The 17,335-nt window shown below is 40.1% G+C and overlaps 1 protein-coding gene across 15 annotated transcripts in view; it reads right to left on the bottom strand.

Annotated features, from left to right (window-relative positions):
- The window catches only part of MAGI2 (membrane associated guanylate kinase, WW and PDZ domain containing 2), a 757,683-nt gene that overhangs the window by 383,709 nt on the left and 356,639 nt on the right, over positions 1-17,335 (bottom strand). The window lies entirely within an intron of this gene.

Here is a 17,335-nt window from a genome sequence, read left to right as displayed (position 1 = left end):
AGCTCAGTTGTTAGCCAGCGCTGTTCCAGAAGAAGTCCAGCTCCAGACTGGCCCTGGAAAGAGGTTCACTGGATTCATGCTGCACTGTAACCTAGGTAAATCTTGCCAGGCACGATTTGGCTCTGTAAAGAACTACCTCAGTGTCTCCTTTGCTGTTGCACATTTAATCCACAAGGCAGATAATTCAGCCCTGCCTGAAATTTGATCACACGTACAAATTAAAAAACCTGGCAGGATGTGTCATTTTCCAGCTATTTTAGCACACAACATATAATTGATCTTTGCTGGAATTTTTCAACAGATACCAGTATCATTACGATGTCACTCCAGTTGGTAAATATACAGTCCAGTTAAATGTCCAGCTGGGTCACAGACATACCTCCACTTACCATCCTAAAAACCTGTGCTTTATTGCTGTTTGGAAAAACTAAATTACATTTTAGGGGAAAATAAAATGGTTACATTTCCCCCAATTTTCTTCGTAACTATCTCTCATTGTATTATCGCCTCTTTTACAACCTATTTGTGTCAGCTTGCACAGCATGGAGAAAGCAAATGAGTGCTGCCAATAAAATATGCCAGTTTTTCTGTTGAAGTCTTAAATCTTCCTCAGCTTTGAGAGCAGTTCATCTTCCAGCTCATAAGGAAAGGGAAAAATAACTCTTTTCTCATTTGAGAGGCCCATGGTGTGTCCTTCCTTTAAAGTGAAAAATCGCAAACTCATTACTATCTCGCTGTATTCTTATTGTTGGTTTCTGTGCTCTTAGGCCACTGAAACATGAAATGATACCTTTGCCCTTAATAAGATGCATCTACATTAACAACACCCCCATAACCACAGAGAAAACAGAGCCTTCATATGCCACATAAAAAGTAACATGAAGTTAAAGACTCTGGGTTTAAAGAGATTTGGAAGTTAGTATGAGTAGTACTTCACATTTCTATCTGTTTATGCTTATAGATACGCATTTTTGAAAAAAAAAAAAACAACCCTAAATAATCATCATTATCTACAGTGTTACTGATACATAGACAATATATAAAAATATAGATATAAATATATATATGCAATGACTTTCCCCAAGGTCACAAAACAAGTTAACTGGAGTCGAGAAAAGAGTGCTAGAGAATTCTGATCCACTAATGCAACACATGGTTTGAACTTTTTAGACAGTTTGAAAAGCAATCAGTACATTTGAGATACTGGATTTGGTCATTTTGATTTAAATTTTTGAGGGCAATGTCTTGAAAGAAGAAAGAAGCTGCAAGGAAATTAACACCTCGGTACAACGCTTTACAAACATATGTTAGGTAATTCCTCGCTTTGAATGTGAATTCAGATACATCAATTAGATTTAAGTTCTCTTCTGGGTATTTTCAACACATTTAGTTTAGGCATAATTGGATTTTTACCCCTGAAACACTTAATCAAGGCTAAATCAAAGAAAAAAATCCCTTTCAGAAAAATCCTGTAAAATACAAAGAGAATACTTCTCTGTTTGAAAAAGATCTGCCAGCTTTATTAAGTTGCCTTCATTTAGAGACTTACTTGTTTTTTCTTTTATCCAATTAATGCATTAAATCACTTTGATGTGTTGCTTTTTAAATACACGGTATCTGCAGTTATATAAAGTACTACACGCATCAGCACCATTCATTCTCCCAAACTGAGATAACACAGTGCTCATCTCAACAAGAGAGATGATTTTAAGGTGAGTTGATTATTCTCCCAGTGTTTAAACAAACCTTTCATCAGTTTTAGAGTTACGCTGCTGTAGCTGGGGTTTTTTTTCCCTTATAGAGCAATGATTTCTGTCATCAATTTAGCATGAGTCAAAGAGACCCCGAGTAAAAATGAATGGAGAGGAAGTCTTGTAAGATGAGCATATTTGAGAAGTGGAATCCTTTTCTTCCATCTTACACATCTTTTCCAATAATGCAGAACAAGTTAACGTAAGTGAAATCTGAATGCAATCTTCTTAAAAGTAAGCTCTCTTCTCCCTACCCTTGCACACCCAAGAGTGAATATTTATGGAACTTGCTATGCACCTGATGGAAGTGGCAGCATTCTCATGAAAACTGTAGGCAAAAATAAGCTGTGACTAGAATATTCAGCAACAAGCCCTTCAAAATGAGCTAACTGGTATTTATGTAAGATGGCCAACAAATCTTACCTATGAGGAGCCATAACTCTTATTATTGCTAACAAAAATCTGGCCACTTTGGAAAAATGCGTATTCATATATTTCATCCCTAATTTTTAAGCATATTACATAGAAGGACTGGCATCATTATCAATGTATGCATTTCATGGTCAAAAGATCAAAGGCGGTAGAGACTTTGGTAGAATTATAGACTGGAGCACTATTCAAAAAGTAACCCAAACAAAGCCAGAACTTGCCTCAATCCCAGCCCAATCTCCAGTGCTGTCTTCGCCCCTAAAAAGCCAAGTCACGGCTTGCTCAGCCCAACAGAGCACAGCCAAGTCACACCTCTGAGGGGAACAATACAAAGGACTTCTCTCAAAGTAACCCACCTTTGCCACAAACATTAATCCCTGTATCTCTATTGGTATATTTGGGATCAGCGTAATTCCGATTTAGGTGGATGCACTCAACATAGCGTAACTTATTTGTATGGAAAGCTGGTGAGTTTTATTGCTATACGGAGTCTATGTAAAAACACGCTAACTCAGATTTTTACTGATATAACTACACAGGACACACACACAGGCTCCACAACCCACCTCTAGCAAATGTGGTTATGAAAACTCCAAAATTGGATGTGCTGCTCAACCTGTGCGTGTCGCCTATTGGGAGCTGCTCTTCCATCGAGGGGGTACGGCTTGGAGAAACTGTTGTATGCCATTGCCATGGCAACGCGGGATGCGGCTTCCAGGCATGACGCAATCTGATAGCCCCACTGCTCCCTCAACTCCTGTTCTGCCTGGAACTAAAAGCCATGCTGAGAAGGATTAGTACTTTCATTTCTTCAGCTGCATGGTTGAAGAAATGAAATGGGAAAAGCTGGGACAGCCTTAATACTTCATGAGAGGCTTTAGCCTTAAGTAAAACCTCTGGCTAAGGTTATATGAAAGGCTCAAGCAGGAATATTGGACGTTTCCCAATGCATCTGAAAAAGATGTATCTCTAGATTTATACAAATTCTGTCACATGCTATGGGTAAGTCTTTAAGCAAAAAAGAAAAAAAAAAAAAGATTTATATGAAAACCAGCATCTTTTTTAGGCCAATAAAATGTATTTTGAAATCTTTTTCTGTCTGTCTGAGATATGCTTCCCCTTTTTGTAAGCTCTTTTGTGCATTCTGTACTTGATGTATTTGAAATATAAACTTGCTTTATGAGTGGCTCAGCTTGTGTCAGCACTTTCCCAGTGTAAACACAGAAAGCTTTACATTAATGTAGATTACAGTTAAAATAAAAGTGTCATTCTCAAACTCCCAAGTATGCCTTTTTTCATTATCTATATGAATCTTAATGAGAGCAGAATCACTATGTAAAGCAACAACAAAAATGAACTGAGCCATCCCAGTGGTTCCCATCGCTTCCCATCCTCTCTTTGGATCGAGCCTTGTTTCAGTTGACGTGGTCTTATTGTTGAGCAACCCAAATATAATGCTCCATTAAGGCCTTGGCGATTACACAAAGTTAGCATAGTGTAAAGCTCTAGCCACTGTATCCCTCCCTTGTAATTTCTAAATTACTGAGTTAATCTTTAGGGATTTTTGTGATTTCAGCTTGTTTAGAAATGCCTGTCAACAGCAAGGAGCAGTTTCTACTTGTTCCCCCGGTTGCTTATTGACCTTTACAGGTTTTGTTTTTACAATAACATTTTCTTTTCAGATTTGGTTTCTGTACTAACACCATCATCAGGTTAATGGGAAAAAATAATAATATCCTTCCTTTAGCAATTACACAGCTTCCTACTATGTCAATCCCTTTGTTATTTTCTAAACAAATGCACAACATTTTTCTTCATTATTTCTCCATTTACCACAAGCTGCGTCACAGGTCCTAACACTTTTCTTGGAGCGATTTGCTACCTCTTTTATTTCTGTTAATTTTGAATCAGCACTCACAAATGTGGGTGTACAATACTTGCATGCTTATCTTTTGGTTTCTTGTCATTTCATCACATTTTCTTTACTGTGACTTGCTCTGAACCAAAATTAATAACTAAATCATTCCTGGGATGTCGATGTTGTGAACACAGAGCCCCCTTAACACCCACCTTTGTGGGTATAAGATAGTTCAGCTGAACCTGGGGGGTACAATGTGCTATTGGGAGAACAACAACAGTGCAGGGCTGGGCACAATCTATTTTACGCGATCCGGGCAGAGGCGTTAAGTCTCTTTGGGGTGTCAAAATGCGGGTCTGCAGGACGGTAAGCTACCTGAGATGAAAAACATGGTACATGCTCCTCCTACACCATGTTACATGTGTGAAGAGTATTTAAACTTCTTTTTCAATTTACATCTCTTATGCCAGATATAGAAATCTCCCAGGAATTTCTTCTGGGTGTTTACCAAAATGGCAGTTCTTGCAGAGCGTATCCAGATACATTCTGTTTCGAAATTCTTATGTGAAAAATGTGTTTCTCGTTAAGAATTCTCTGGTCACTGTTGCACTTCTTATATCGCTCAGCCATTTCTTCATAGGTAATACAACATTTCTTGCAGGAAGAAAAAAAAAAAACAAACAAGGGTGTTTCAGGAAGCTAAATATATTCTCCAACCAAATTTGAAATAAATGGATTTTCACTTTGATTGTCTTCAGTGCTGTGGCCATAAAAGCTTGGTAGTAGCTTTTCTATATACATTCTAAATCACTCACCTCTTTCATCAAAGGCCAGGGCACCCAGTCATCCAATATGTGGCCATTTCTTGCTTCTCTTGTACCTGATTTTAGCCCGCGCTCCCGTCTGTCACTCTCCCCTTGTCACTTCAAAAGCAGCATCTCAGAGCATTTGGGAATGTGGCTTTTTCTCAAGTGGCATCTCAGTATTGAGAGACACTTGTGAATACAGCTAAAAGTTACCACTTCACTACTGAGTTCAGTCTCTAATTTCTCCGCAGGCGATGCTGCCTGTAAACTGACAAGTGGTTTGAATTCTCCTTGACAGAAGGGTCTAGAGATGTAACAGCCCAGAGTCACACCAGCTCTTACTGGCCAAAGTAACACTACTTTAAAGAGTCTGATAAAACAAATATTAAAGAAACAAAAGCTGCCCTCACCTACATGGCATAGTTTTTTTATGTTACACAATCTATGACACAAACTGCAATTTTAAGAACAGGAAATATTACTTCTTTTTTGCCAGGGGATTTTGTTCGCACAGTACCTAAACTGCTGTTAGAAATGTAGCTTTTGTTTTCTGCCTGTCTGGATCTTTAAGTTCCACATTGAGGTAAAACATGCTTTTGCAATTAATCTCTCTACCTTTTTTTTTTTAAAGAAAAAAAAAAGCCCTGAAAATTACCAATTTGCTTCCTATCTTGTCAGCTCCAGGAGGAGATCAAAGGAAGATTGTTTATATGAAGAGTTGGGTGCTCTATAAACAAAAATTATTTCTTCATTGCTGTTTTCCAATACTCAAGAGACTATTCTAATAGTCTCATGAAACATTCATTTTAGTGGTTGACTATGGACTTTTTGAGATCCCTACAACAAAATGGTGTAGAAGGAATGGCCTGTGTTAATTTGATAAGAAAATCCTTTAATGAAAGTCTCAATCAACCAAGGTCACAGAAAGATTAATTTAAGATAATGCTGAAATGTGGAAGCACAAAAATGAAAAAAACGTAGTACGATGAAAGGGTTGTGACATAACTCCTTTTAAGTTAAACTCATGTGAGACTTAATGAAGAACACAGAAAACATCACAGTTAAAGGTGCTAAACCTAAAGAAATATCACATATCCAGAACTGAGAGCACAGTAAATACGGCATGTTTATACATGAGGGTTGTTTTACTGATCCATCAGCACCACAGAAACAACCAAGAGTTCAGAAGATTATTTGGCATAATGGAAGTCTCACCATCAAGCCTTTTGAACAGCTTTATGATCTACTCTCTTCTGGGGCACATGCCTTGATTCCAGCACCAAGGATGCTGCATGTTTGCATTACCAAATTAGATTTGTTTGATACGAACTGGGTGTGTACTTGGGCAAGCCAAGTTAAACCAACCTCTATTGTGAACGTTATTGCTAAATTAAATTTACTTTTTAAACATAAATCAGAAATGATTCTCCCCTCTATTGACTGACCCATCTAAAAGTTACCCGTTAGTTAATATATCATGACTATGACTTTAAAACAACAAATACAAAGGAAAATAATTCAGTAGAGAGAAAAATATGATCACGATGCAGCTAGACAGGTGGAAGAGTATAAAGCAGCAAATCTGGCTGCTGGAGGAGAGATTATTCTGCAAAGTGTCTGTATTGAGGTCAGTGAAGGTGATACGCCAGTTAATTGGTGAATAGAGCACAGCACTGAGATCAATGAAAAACATCATTGACAACAAATGAGAACGTAGTTGGTGTTCCAAACATTTAGTGTAGCAAAACTGATATGCTTATGCAAGAGATTACATGATATAGTTGCCTGTGATTGTAGGGAGACTGAATTCAATGGCCCAGGGATCTCTTCCAGTTCTACGCTCCTGAAAAACGGTACAGGTATTTTAATTACAAAGAAGGGATGTAATCTGTGATACAGTGTTAGGACTCAGGTCATTTCGATGGGTGGTCACTATTTGGCTTCTCATTAACAGGAAATTATCAAATAATTTAATTTTTTGTCCCTAGTATGCAGCAAGTGTTCAGGTTTCGTCCATATTATGCAAAAATAAGCAGAAAACTATAATTTTGTATATGAACATCTTAGAGTCTCTCCATTATGGATGGATATGTTATTTTAAATGCTTTAATATCGCATGGTTTATACTTGAAAAATAACCCTTGAACGATCTGCTTTTGCGTTAAGTTTTCTACTGGAACAGTAGAAACCATTTGTACGGCTACAGAATATGTCAAACGCAGAACTGCATGTTCACGACCCTTTTAAGGTAGACACTGAATTTCTCTTTATAAATGTGTACAAATGATACTAATCAAGATCTGTAGGACCTGTTGCATTACAGATAATAAATAATAAGTTAATAGTTATCTTAATGAGGGGAAAAAGGAATTATCTGGGAAGAACTTGCAAAGAGGGAGCAACTTTCATTATAAATAGCGCACGATATTACCTTAAAAAAATAAAGATGATGAGAGGATTAGGACTAATGGTCCTAGAAGCGAACTCTTGTGATTATTTCCTGGAATATCCTCTCGGTTTGACACCACCACCTGGCATGCAGAAGGATAGTGTCTAAGGAAATAAAATTATTCACCTTTCTCATGCGTATTCACTCTTAGCCTCTTGCGAGGCCGCCTGCACCTGTGAGACATGGTCAGGTCGGCACCTCTGCAAGGTGTTGGCTGAAAGAGTTTCTGAGAGCTGCACTATCAGCCTTCTGACACACAGGCTGCTTCTCACCCTTCTCGCCCTAAAGTCTCACCTCCTGCTGCCCTAAACATTCACTTAAACATAAACTCCAACACTGACTCTTCATTAACCACCATCTACGCCTCTCTCCTCTGATAAACCCAGCAATTTAATCATTATTCTGAACCAACAAAAAACCTTGCACCATCCTTAAAGTTATTGCATCTCTAACTGTGAAAACTGAGAAAAACTGGTAGCACCGTTACAGAGACAATTAGCTCTGAGTGGTTTTAATATGCATTGTCATGTCTTGGGAGCCATTCCTGACCATAGAATTTTAAAGTAAAATAAAAGGGTGAGTTTTATCTAAAGTAAGTTTTCTACAGTGTAACAGAAGGTTGAAAACATAATGATTTAACTTAATTTAGTATAATTGCAAAAGGAAGACGATGCTTAATTCTAATCATCCGGATGCAAGTAAGTGCCAGCACTATGTCAGGAGAAGTTTACAGTGCCAACAATGTGGAACGAATTCTTCCCTCTGCTTGGGAGGAAGGGGTGAACCTGCTCTCTTCCACTGCTAGGATAATACCCCTGATTTGGGGTGAGTAATAGCAGATTTACACCACTGCGCCTGAGATCAGAGTCTGGCTCATAATAAAGCTTCGATGTGTTTCAGGAGCAAAGACACTTCTTCTTCAGGCTTTAAGATAAAGCACACATTTTAGAGCTTTATTCAGGCAGGTTTCGTTCAGGCTGAGTTTCAAAAAACCTGAATGACAAAATGCTAGAAGGTGACTTTCTATCAAAGAGCACACTGTTATCTCTTACTCTCATATAATAATATGCCAGGAAGCAGCAGGGATTATGAACCATTTCTCTCACGGTTTCCTCTCTGCCTTTTCTCACAAGTAGGCATGCCAGGTGGAGGCCTCAAAGACTGGATCTTCCCATCTTCACGCCCCCCCGACTCTTTCCTCCCTTGGTTCACCATGGTTTCCTCCATGGTTCACCATGATGGCAAAAACCTGAAGATGACCTGGCTCCAAAAACAGTCCTGATGGAGAGGAGCCCGGCACAACAGCATCTCTCCTGGAGAAGGGAAGTGATGGACGTGGGACATGGATATCTGACCGTGAGAGGGGAATGGCATGAGCACCATGAGCAAGGAGCAGTGCCTGGCGTAGAAGGGAAGTGTCCCCCTGCCCTGAAAGCATCTCACACCTGGGGAAGGAAACTTTAACACTAGTTTAACTCTCCACGTGCAGACCCAAGGGACACAATCCAGCACACAATTATTTTTCTTTTCCTTTTGCAGACATTTTTCTCCCTACCCCTCAGCTCCCATAAGGCAAATCTATCCATTTCTGTTCAGGTAGCGCTGTGGCATCGGGGTGTCAGCTTTCTGGCATTTGAGTTAAACAGAAACCATAAAGACGGGCTTGTGAGAGACACTAACTGTTCTTGATGTCAAGTCTTCCCACAATAGAGAACTGCTTTTAAATCATTTATCTGAAGAATAAAATAGAATAGTTTCATGATAATTGTTTTATTTCCATGGAGAAGTGCAGGAAAAGCTGTAGGGCTTATATTCTTTACCATGACAGCTTGAGGATGCACATGAGGATTCCAGTTTCTGCTTTCGCTCATTTTAATTTTTCTTTCTCAGTTCTCTTAAATTTTGTTTTTTTGTTGCCCTCTGTGTTTCTCTACAAATTCTTGCATTTCTTTTCCTTCTTGGAGCTTTACTCTCAGCTCCTCTCCGTGCTCCTTCTTCCTCCGTGCCACTCACTCACAGCTTGTTAAATGCGCTCTCTCCCATTGACCTCTCTGGTGCAGCGATAGCCGGTCACAACCCTTTGTAGACAACAGCCAATTCTCTCTTTCAGTCTGAAAGGTTCAAGCCAAGACTCAAGGATAGCCATTTCCAGAGAGGGTCAGCAATTCTAAGGAAAAACAGAAGCTGTCTCTAAAGAGATAACTGCACTGCACCCAAAGGCAAAAAAAGCATTCGTTCGTCAGCTTCTATCAATTTTGATCCAATCTCCCCTCGCACCTTTGGGAAGGGTGGGAGAACCCTAACAAGGATGAGCAAATAGGCAAACCAAAATCATATGCACGCTGAGAAGATGAACTGGTGTTTGAAAGGCGTGCCTGCAGAAATGAGGGATAAATGTTCTTGTAACAGAAAAGGTGATTGGTAGAAGCACTATTATGATCGCAACAGAAGAGGTACATTCTATGTCAAATACTTTAATAGATTTTTTTGATAATAACTTCCTAAAAAAAGGGTTTCTTCTGATTTTTTTCTTTTTTTTTTTTTTTTGGATTACAGTACTTTGCCTTTGCCGGGCATGACTCATATGCACAAAAATGTGCTTATCGCAAATGAAACACATTTTCAGATTTATATGCTGAGGTAGCCAAAACATAAAGCTTTTGACTTTTGAAGTTTTAAAGTATTTCTAATGATGACAGAAAGGTCCGATGTGCTTGAAGATATGAGGCTCATCACCAAGGGAGCAGTAAGCTCAGGTGAAGGCATAACAAACCAGTTTTCCTCTGTGACTGGGTCACCCTATACCGAGGTGCAGAGGTCTGGTTACACACACACCAGTGAGCACGTATTCATAGGAACAATGCTGGAAAGGATATTCCTTCTGGGTGGTGTGGCCATACAAACATCAATTCATGCTTTAAAAGAAGAATGTCGCATCACTTGGAAAACATCATAGTTTCTTGGCAACTTATACTGCAAACTGGAAGGGATAAAACGAAATTTTTACCCTACACTGCCCAGGTACATCTACTTTTCCCAGAGAATCCACTACTGGCCAGTTTGAAAAGCAGGTTGTGGGGCCAAATACCCTGCTGTTACTCCAGCTGGGGAAGCAAATTTCATCTCAAACATTTAAGATACTTTGACAATAATCCTTGTATTTCCTGTTCAGGTGGAGCCTGGGCTGTCTGATCATATATTCTTATCACAGTGGAGAATTCAAATATACTAAGCTTTACACACAGAGGTGTTTATCAAAGACACAGTATAATGAAAAATAATGTTTGGTAGGAGAGTAAGAAGGTGTCTTCCTTCCACCTTCATGAGCTACCACACCTGAGCTGGTGTGCTTGGTGCACCAACATTTCTAGCAATACTCACTCACAGCCTCACTCACTTGGTGTGAGCAGAGACAAACTGAGATCCTCGGTACTTAAGAGCCACGGTCAGTCCCATGAGAGAGCATGGGGGCACGTGGGTCTTTTCTATTTAAATGAAAGTGGGCGGAAGAAATGAGCAAGAGAAGAAAATGTTCAAGAGTGCATCGCTGTGCACTGTGCCCCTGCCAAGGATGGTCTGCATATTATCTCCTGGAGGCACAGAGCAACAAAAACTTTCTCTTTGCTTTTAGGGCAGCCACAGGCAACACAGCATCTTATGCTGCGGACTGCTGTGGCTATCGCCAAGAGCCTTGGCAAAGGAAGCATGCTAGTATCGAGTACTGTAATGCTGAACTAGCAGATTACACCAATGCAGCTAAATTTTCTTGTGCTGTCTCTCTTTTTGTTTATTTCTTTCCTGCTTGTTATCACAACTACGCCATAGAGAGTTTTCTTTGGAACATTCTTCTAAACACAATAAGGCAGCATACATTCTTTATCCTAACGGAATAGTGCGTGAGGTACCCACCATATCTCACTTCCTCTGAATAACTTCAGGGGAGAACAGAGTGAGATAAACCCCGGCTACCTTTTTTCTAGTCAGAAAGTGGTGAAACCTCACTGAAGGCAACGCTCACGTGGATGAGGCCACAAAAGTAGGAACTGTAGGAGCTACAAAACCCAACTTTTGTTTTCTCCTGTGCTACTGAGTCATTGCGGGAACCGGGTCCAGGTATTAAAGATCCAACTGCACATAAATTCAAGAGCAACTTGTTAGGAAGGGCTGTGAGATCCTGACTTAAAGTTACCTCTGTATAAAAATGATCACGTACTTTCTCCGTCTCATCCTCCTAGTTTATTTTTAGTCTTATGAATGAGTGTAAACGCTTATGACTTTTTAGTAAAAGGAACTACACAAATGTAAAATATTATTTGTGGAAGTGAACTGTCAGCCCTTAGAATCTGAATTCTTTACATATTCAGCAACTAGGTATTTTTATACAGGTTCCACCACATAAGGGGAAGAGAGCATTTACCACTGCAAATTAACACTACCGTTATTTGGTTGATATGAAAGCAGCCGCAAACGCACTTCTTCAGTTTAGTTTTGAATCCCGGGCAGAGCGCATATTTCACACTGTAATAGGCAGTAACTTCCACAGACGGGGAACATAATTACAATGTCCTAGCTCCCAATGGCTGAAGGTTGTAAAGGATAATATATAGCACCTGCTGAATCTGCACAAGGAAAAAAAACACAATAAAGAGCTCCCTATCGGCACACTCCTTTTTCAGAAGGACTTTCCAATAGGCGTACAGGCAGGTGTTTTAGGATGGTTATGTCACTGCAGATGGTTTGATACTGCTATTTGGTGGCTGCAATGTCAGAACAGGAGGTGACAGGAACAGACTATCCCTTCAGTTATTCCAGGTTTTAAAATCCAGCAATGAAAAAGCTAGGAAAATTTTGAGTTACCCCTTCCTGTTGTGCAGCACAGTCCTCTTACTGCTATCTAAGGGATAGCGACCACCCGTCCCATAAAGATTTCTGCTTTTCTGGGGTGCAGGACTATAAAAACAAATGCTGCAAAGATACCCACACTTCCACAAACTCCTCACTTCCGTTTCCCAGAAGCTATTTCTATTGCATCTTCTGAACAAGAAACACCAAGACAAGAGTGTAGTCTTCTGTCATTCAGGAGTTGCAGAGCTCTGAAGACAGAGGCACAAACACTTCCAGTTGTCCCAGTCACAGACAGTGAACAACGACGAACTGACCAAGCTCCTTTGTTCAGCCTTCCGCAAATCTCCTCAGGCGTTTTAGATTTGCAGAGTACTCCAGAAAGCTGGTGTCATATTTAAGCTTTGCTTTTAGATACACTTGATCCCAACTTGATCTGCAACCTTAATTAGTGAGAAAGGCACCTTTCCTCATTCCTCTTTAGGTTACGTGCTAGATTACAGCATTGTTAAAATACAAAACGCTGGATTGTATCTGACTGCATAGCATTACAAGGTGACGCCAAGTTACTTTTCGCAGTTTCTGTCAAGAAGATGACTCTGAATGTGAAAAATCCTTGGATGAAAGGGAACTCTGCCCTGAAGGTCCTGTCCCTGCAGAAGGTCTGCTCACCAACATTTCACTAATTTCACTACGATCTCTGCCACCTTCCAGACTCATCATGGCTCCTGCTGTCATGGTTCACAGAGATGGGTACAATCACTCCAACAACTTTGGCCAACCTCATGAGCATTCCTGAAGATTTAAGCCAGGGCCTTAGGAGCAGAGTCAGACGGAGAGCACAGGAGTGCCGTGTCTCTGTGCTCCCGTCGGCGCAGGTTTCTCAGCAGATGACCAAGTTGGGAGTGAAGCAATCCATATCCAATTAGTATGCTTGAATCAATCCAGACCCCAAGAGTTCCTAAATCTTTACTAACTTCCCGCAAGCTTTACTTTCTATTATCTAGGACAGGCTTTTATAACTTATGTCATCTCTGTCATCAGAAAAGCACTCTAGCTGCAATAATTTTTCACACTGTACATCACTGCAATTTATTTATTTGACTGGAAAGGAAAGGATAACTGAGAAAGAGAGCTTTTATTGTGATTTGCTCTCTATTGCAATGCTTCCCACATCCTTGCCCATTTGTATTCCATCACCTCTGGGTTATGAGCATTTCTGTCAATGGGGATTGTCATGGCTGTAAAGACTTAACTCCTAATACCTTCAGATTAAAGAATTTTTCCCAGGCACTTTTTTTTTTTGGTTCATGTTTTTATAAGGCATAACAGTTAGGGGGTTTAGAGGTTCAGTGATCACCTACTGCCAATCCTATTTGCTTGTTTTCTTTGCCAGGAAGGCACTAAAATGCATTTAACCTGAGCCCCTCTGCAAGATCAGCTTTCTTTTCTAATGTTCTTTTGTCTCTACTCTATAGCGAATCTTGGCACTGATTTCATCAGAGGCTGAGCTCTAAACTCTAACGATCACACTCTCCTTTAGGACCGTTCATACGCTGATATAGGTATTCAGGATACATATTCAGATGATCACAGTGTCCTGACAAAGATGCCAGCTCTAACTGCTTCATTCAGCAGGGAGGGAATTTTGGCTAAATTTTTTCCAGCAAATTTGACTAATGTTGGGATAAAAAATAATTTCCTTTTTGTAGTAGGCAGACTAATGACTTTGAGAGTATCTCATTCTGTAGGCTTCTGGATATGCACTTCTGTACAACCTGCTTCCCCAGCATCAAATTCTGACTTCACTTGGACCAAAGAAAGGCCGGGAGGCAGAAAGTGTATCTCACTGTCCCAGAAAAAGGATCTGGGGCAGGAGGGAGAAGTCATAAATGGTTGGCAAGGTCAAATCAAAGAAGATTTACAAAAATAAAATAGTTTGTGAAAGGTCAGGAAAAAAGTATGAGAGGAGGAAAGAAAACAAATTATAAGGGTGACAGGGAAAAGACGGTAAGGTCAGGTTAGAAAAATCTTGCATCTCTTCAGATGAGAGTGGTTTTCTTTCTTCAGCTGAAAAAGTCAACTTAACCTTCCATGCTCAGAGAAAGAGCAAACGCAGACAGCACAGTTTTCAGCTAACCCTGCTGTTGATGTTTCATTTTCTACAAAATAATGGACAGCCACTAACACTTGGGTATGCTCTCTATATAAACACCAAACACCACCATAAGAACCAGCTTCCTCTTTACCCTACAGTGTAGTACAGACAGGAGAAGACTGTTGCAACAGTGATAAGAGATAGATCTGTCCCTAAAATTTTTATCTGGTGCTGGAAATGAAGACACATGGATCTGGAATGTGCTATATAAACATGGAAGCAATGACAGAGGAACAGCTGGGATGTTCTTATTTAAAAAAAAAAAAAGAAAGAAAAGAAAAAGTAAATTCTGCTGACCATACTCTTTTCTTGACTCTGTGGGCTACAATCAGCTCTGTCATAGTGATATCATTTACAACAAACTTGATTTAAACTGGTTGCATTAGGGCAACCGGGAATACTATATGGCCTTTAATGTTCTTAAGCTTGTTTTGCAGTGAGAGCGTGATGGTTCCTACACAGGCATTTGCTGCTGAAATGGGAAATAGGTGGGCTGTTTGCTGAGTCTGTCAGCTGGAACACTGACAATCGCTACTTGGACTGCTTCAGTGTAAATATAATTTTCTCAGACTTCAATACTCTGGGTCTGATTCTTCTTTAATGTCAGTATACATTAATCTACTTCATTCTTCTTATATTTTATTTACATTACACCAAGAATACAATCCTGTCCTTTATGTTTAACCATAGGATGGATTTACGCAGCTTATAGAAAGTGATGGTGAGAAATTTTCAAAGCGCCACCATTTTATTTCTATCTTTGTTTTCCCCTCCCCCTTTACAAAGGTCCAATGTGTCAGTGCTGTGCCCTGGGAAAACGCATATTTGCAAGCAAAGTCCCTGGGCAGTTTTCATTTCGTATTGAGAATAAATATCAAAAGCCTCGCTTCATTTCTTAAATCAGATTTTCTCTGTTAAAAGCCCACGTTAAACAATGTCGTACTTAATACTCACATAATCGATAGAAAATGCTACTAGTTGGATGTGCGTGTTTCATTTGGGTTAAGTTTGCTCATTTCATTTCTTCTAGAAACTTTTCTGCCTGTGAACCTTCAATCCAGTTTCTCTAAATGTGCCCAGTTAAGTTCTGAAATCTAATTTGTTCCTGTTCAGTATTAGACTCCTATGCTTTCTGGTTATGTACGTACACATCTGGAAATCAGCCTGATTTGGTTTAGTTTCTAAAACCGCAGCTGCATTCCCTTGTTTTGTAACTACGGTCAATGTGCATTAGGCATCTGGAATCTTTCTGTCACTCAAACCATTTTAACTCTATTTATTTCGAATATCTCTCGTTGACATTTCTGCTTGTCTGATGGTTGGCAAGATGTTTGTTTTCTTTTTCACATTCCCACCGTGCAATTGTGTCACTTTCCATGAAGCAAACTGTTTACTACTGTCAAATTGTCTACCTGTGCAATGGCAGTAATGGGATCTGCATGTGGTGTTGAAGTTCCATTTTCGCTCCTCTCCAGCAGTAGTGGAATTTTATACCCTAACTCCAAACATTTAGGTCTATGAAAATTAATCTAGAAAGACTGTAACAAGTCTGTCAAGTAACATTTGGGGTTTTTATAAGTACGCCGCACAACATGCTTTCTAAGCACTGACTAAAATGTAATGCTTCTTGTGATGGGTAAATGGCATAATATTTATACCATTTGTTTTCTGTGAGGGAAGCTTTTAAAGTTATTCTTTTCTTGCTGAAAATCATATTCATAATAACAGAGAAACCATTACCTTAAATTGGAGCGAAAGTACAGGAGTTCAGTAAATACAGTGATTTTTCAATCCATAGGCATTATTAAGCAGCCACAAAAATAACCCCGGCCACATTTTCTGGAGAGGATCCATACTATTCACAACTTCTCACAGCCATCCTTCTGCCTCCTACTTGCCCTACTTTCGTGCCATGGAGCCACCTTCTCTCAGGGAACATTTAAAGAAGCGGTTGCCACGGGAGCGAACTTCCCTGCCGCCCCACGAATGCCCTGGCACCGGTCACTGCGGAGAACCAGGGGCCCCTTCCTCGCCCCCCCACCTCACCCCACACATCCACAGCTGGAGGCTTCTCCCAGCCCCGAGCTGCAAGTTCTGCTGAGGAGCGTTAAAGCAAAGCAGAGCTGCGGTGTCAGGCTGAATGGCCATTCCACCCCAGGCTCCTTCCAACAAGCACACTCGTAGTACAATTAAAGGAGTGCCTTCCTCCCTCCTCCTCCTCCTCCCCCACTCGGTCTTGTAGTATCTCAACGTGAACTTCTCCCTTGGATAAACAAATACTCGCACTGACAGCTATATTTCTGTATTTCTGGCCTTTTAGGAATTTATTCGCGTGCTTTTTTTTTTTTTTTTTTTTTTTTTTTAAAGGGTTTTCAGTTTTACCTGTCAGTTGCGCTCACTACTGGCTGGCATTTCTTTTTCACCTGTATCGTGGGTGGCACATTATCTAAGACACATGTTTTTCAACCCACTTACCTAATTCCAGCAGTACAGGCAGAAGCTGCTTTATTGCTTTATTAGCAGGATTTATACAACTCGCAACAAACATTTTCTCGAATTTTGTTTTGTTTTGTTTTGTAAGCAGTAGTATTGGCATGAGGTTCTGATTTCAGGTAAAACAATCACTGCCCACTACAGCCCCTCAGCCAGTCAGGCAGCCAAAGCAAGCAAAGCCAAACAAGCCAGTCAGACATTATCAGAGAGAACGGTGATTAGAACAAACAACAATACAGTGGAAAAACGCATGGCTATTCAGAAACCGTCTTTGGGGGACTGGAGAAGAGATATGGAGCCATTTTTCACTAGGTTCACGAGAAAATGTCAGCACACAGATGCTACTGTACTGTCAGATTGCATCTTAATTTGGCCAAAGGGGACCCAGGCAGTCACCCCTCACAGACAAATTTTAAAGGCCCATTACAAATCTGATTTATTGGTTGCTAAGAATCTCCCTGCTATGGTCTGCAGATTTTGCACGACATGGAGCTGAAATCCAGCTACAGATAAACGTATGCTTTTCTGTATGATTTAAATCCATCTGAA

This window comes from Larus michahellis, chromosome 1 (assembly GCF_964199755.1).
Source record: "Larus michahellis chromosome 1, bLarMic1.1, whole genome shotgun sequence".
Lineage (NCBI taxonomy): Eukaryota > Metazoa > Chordata > Aves > Charadriiformes > Laridae > Larus > Larus michahellis.
This window is presented reverse-complemented; position numbering and strand designations above follow the sequence as displayed.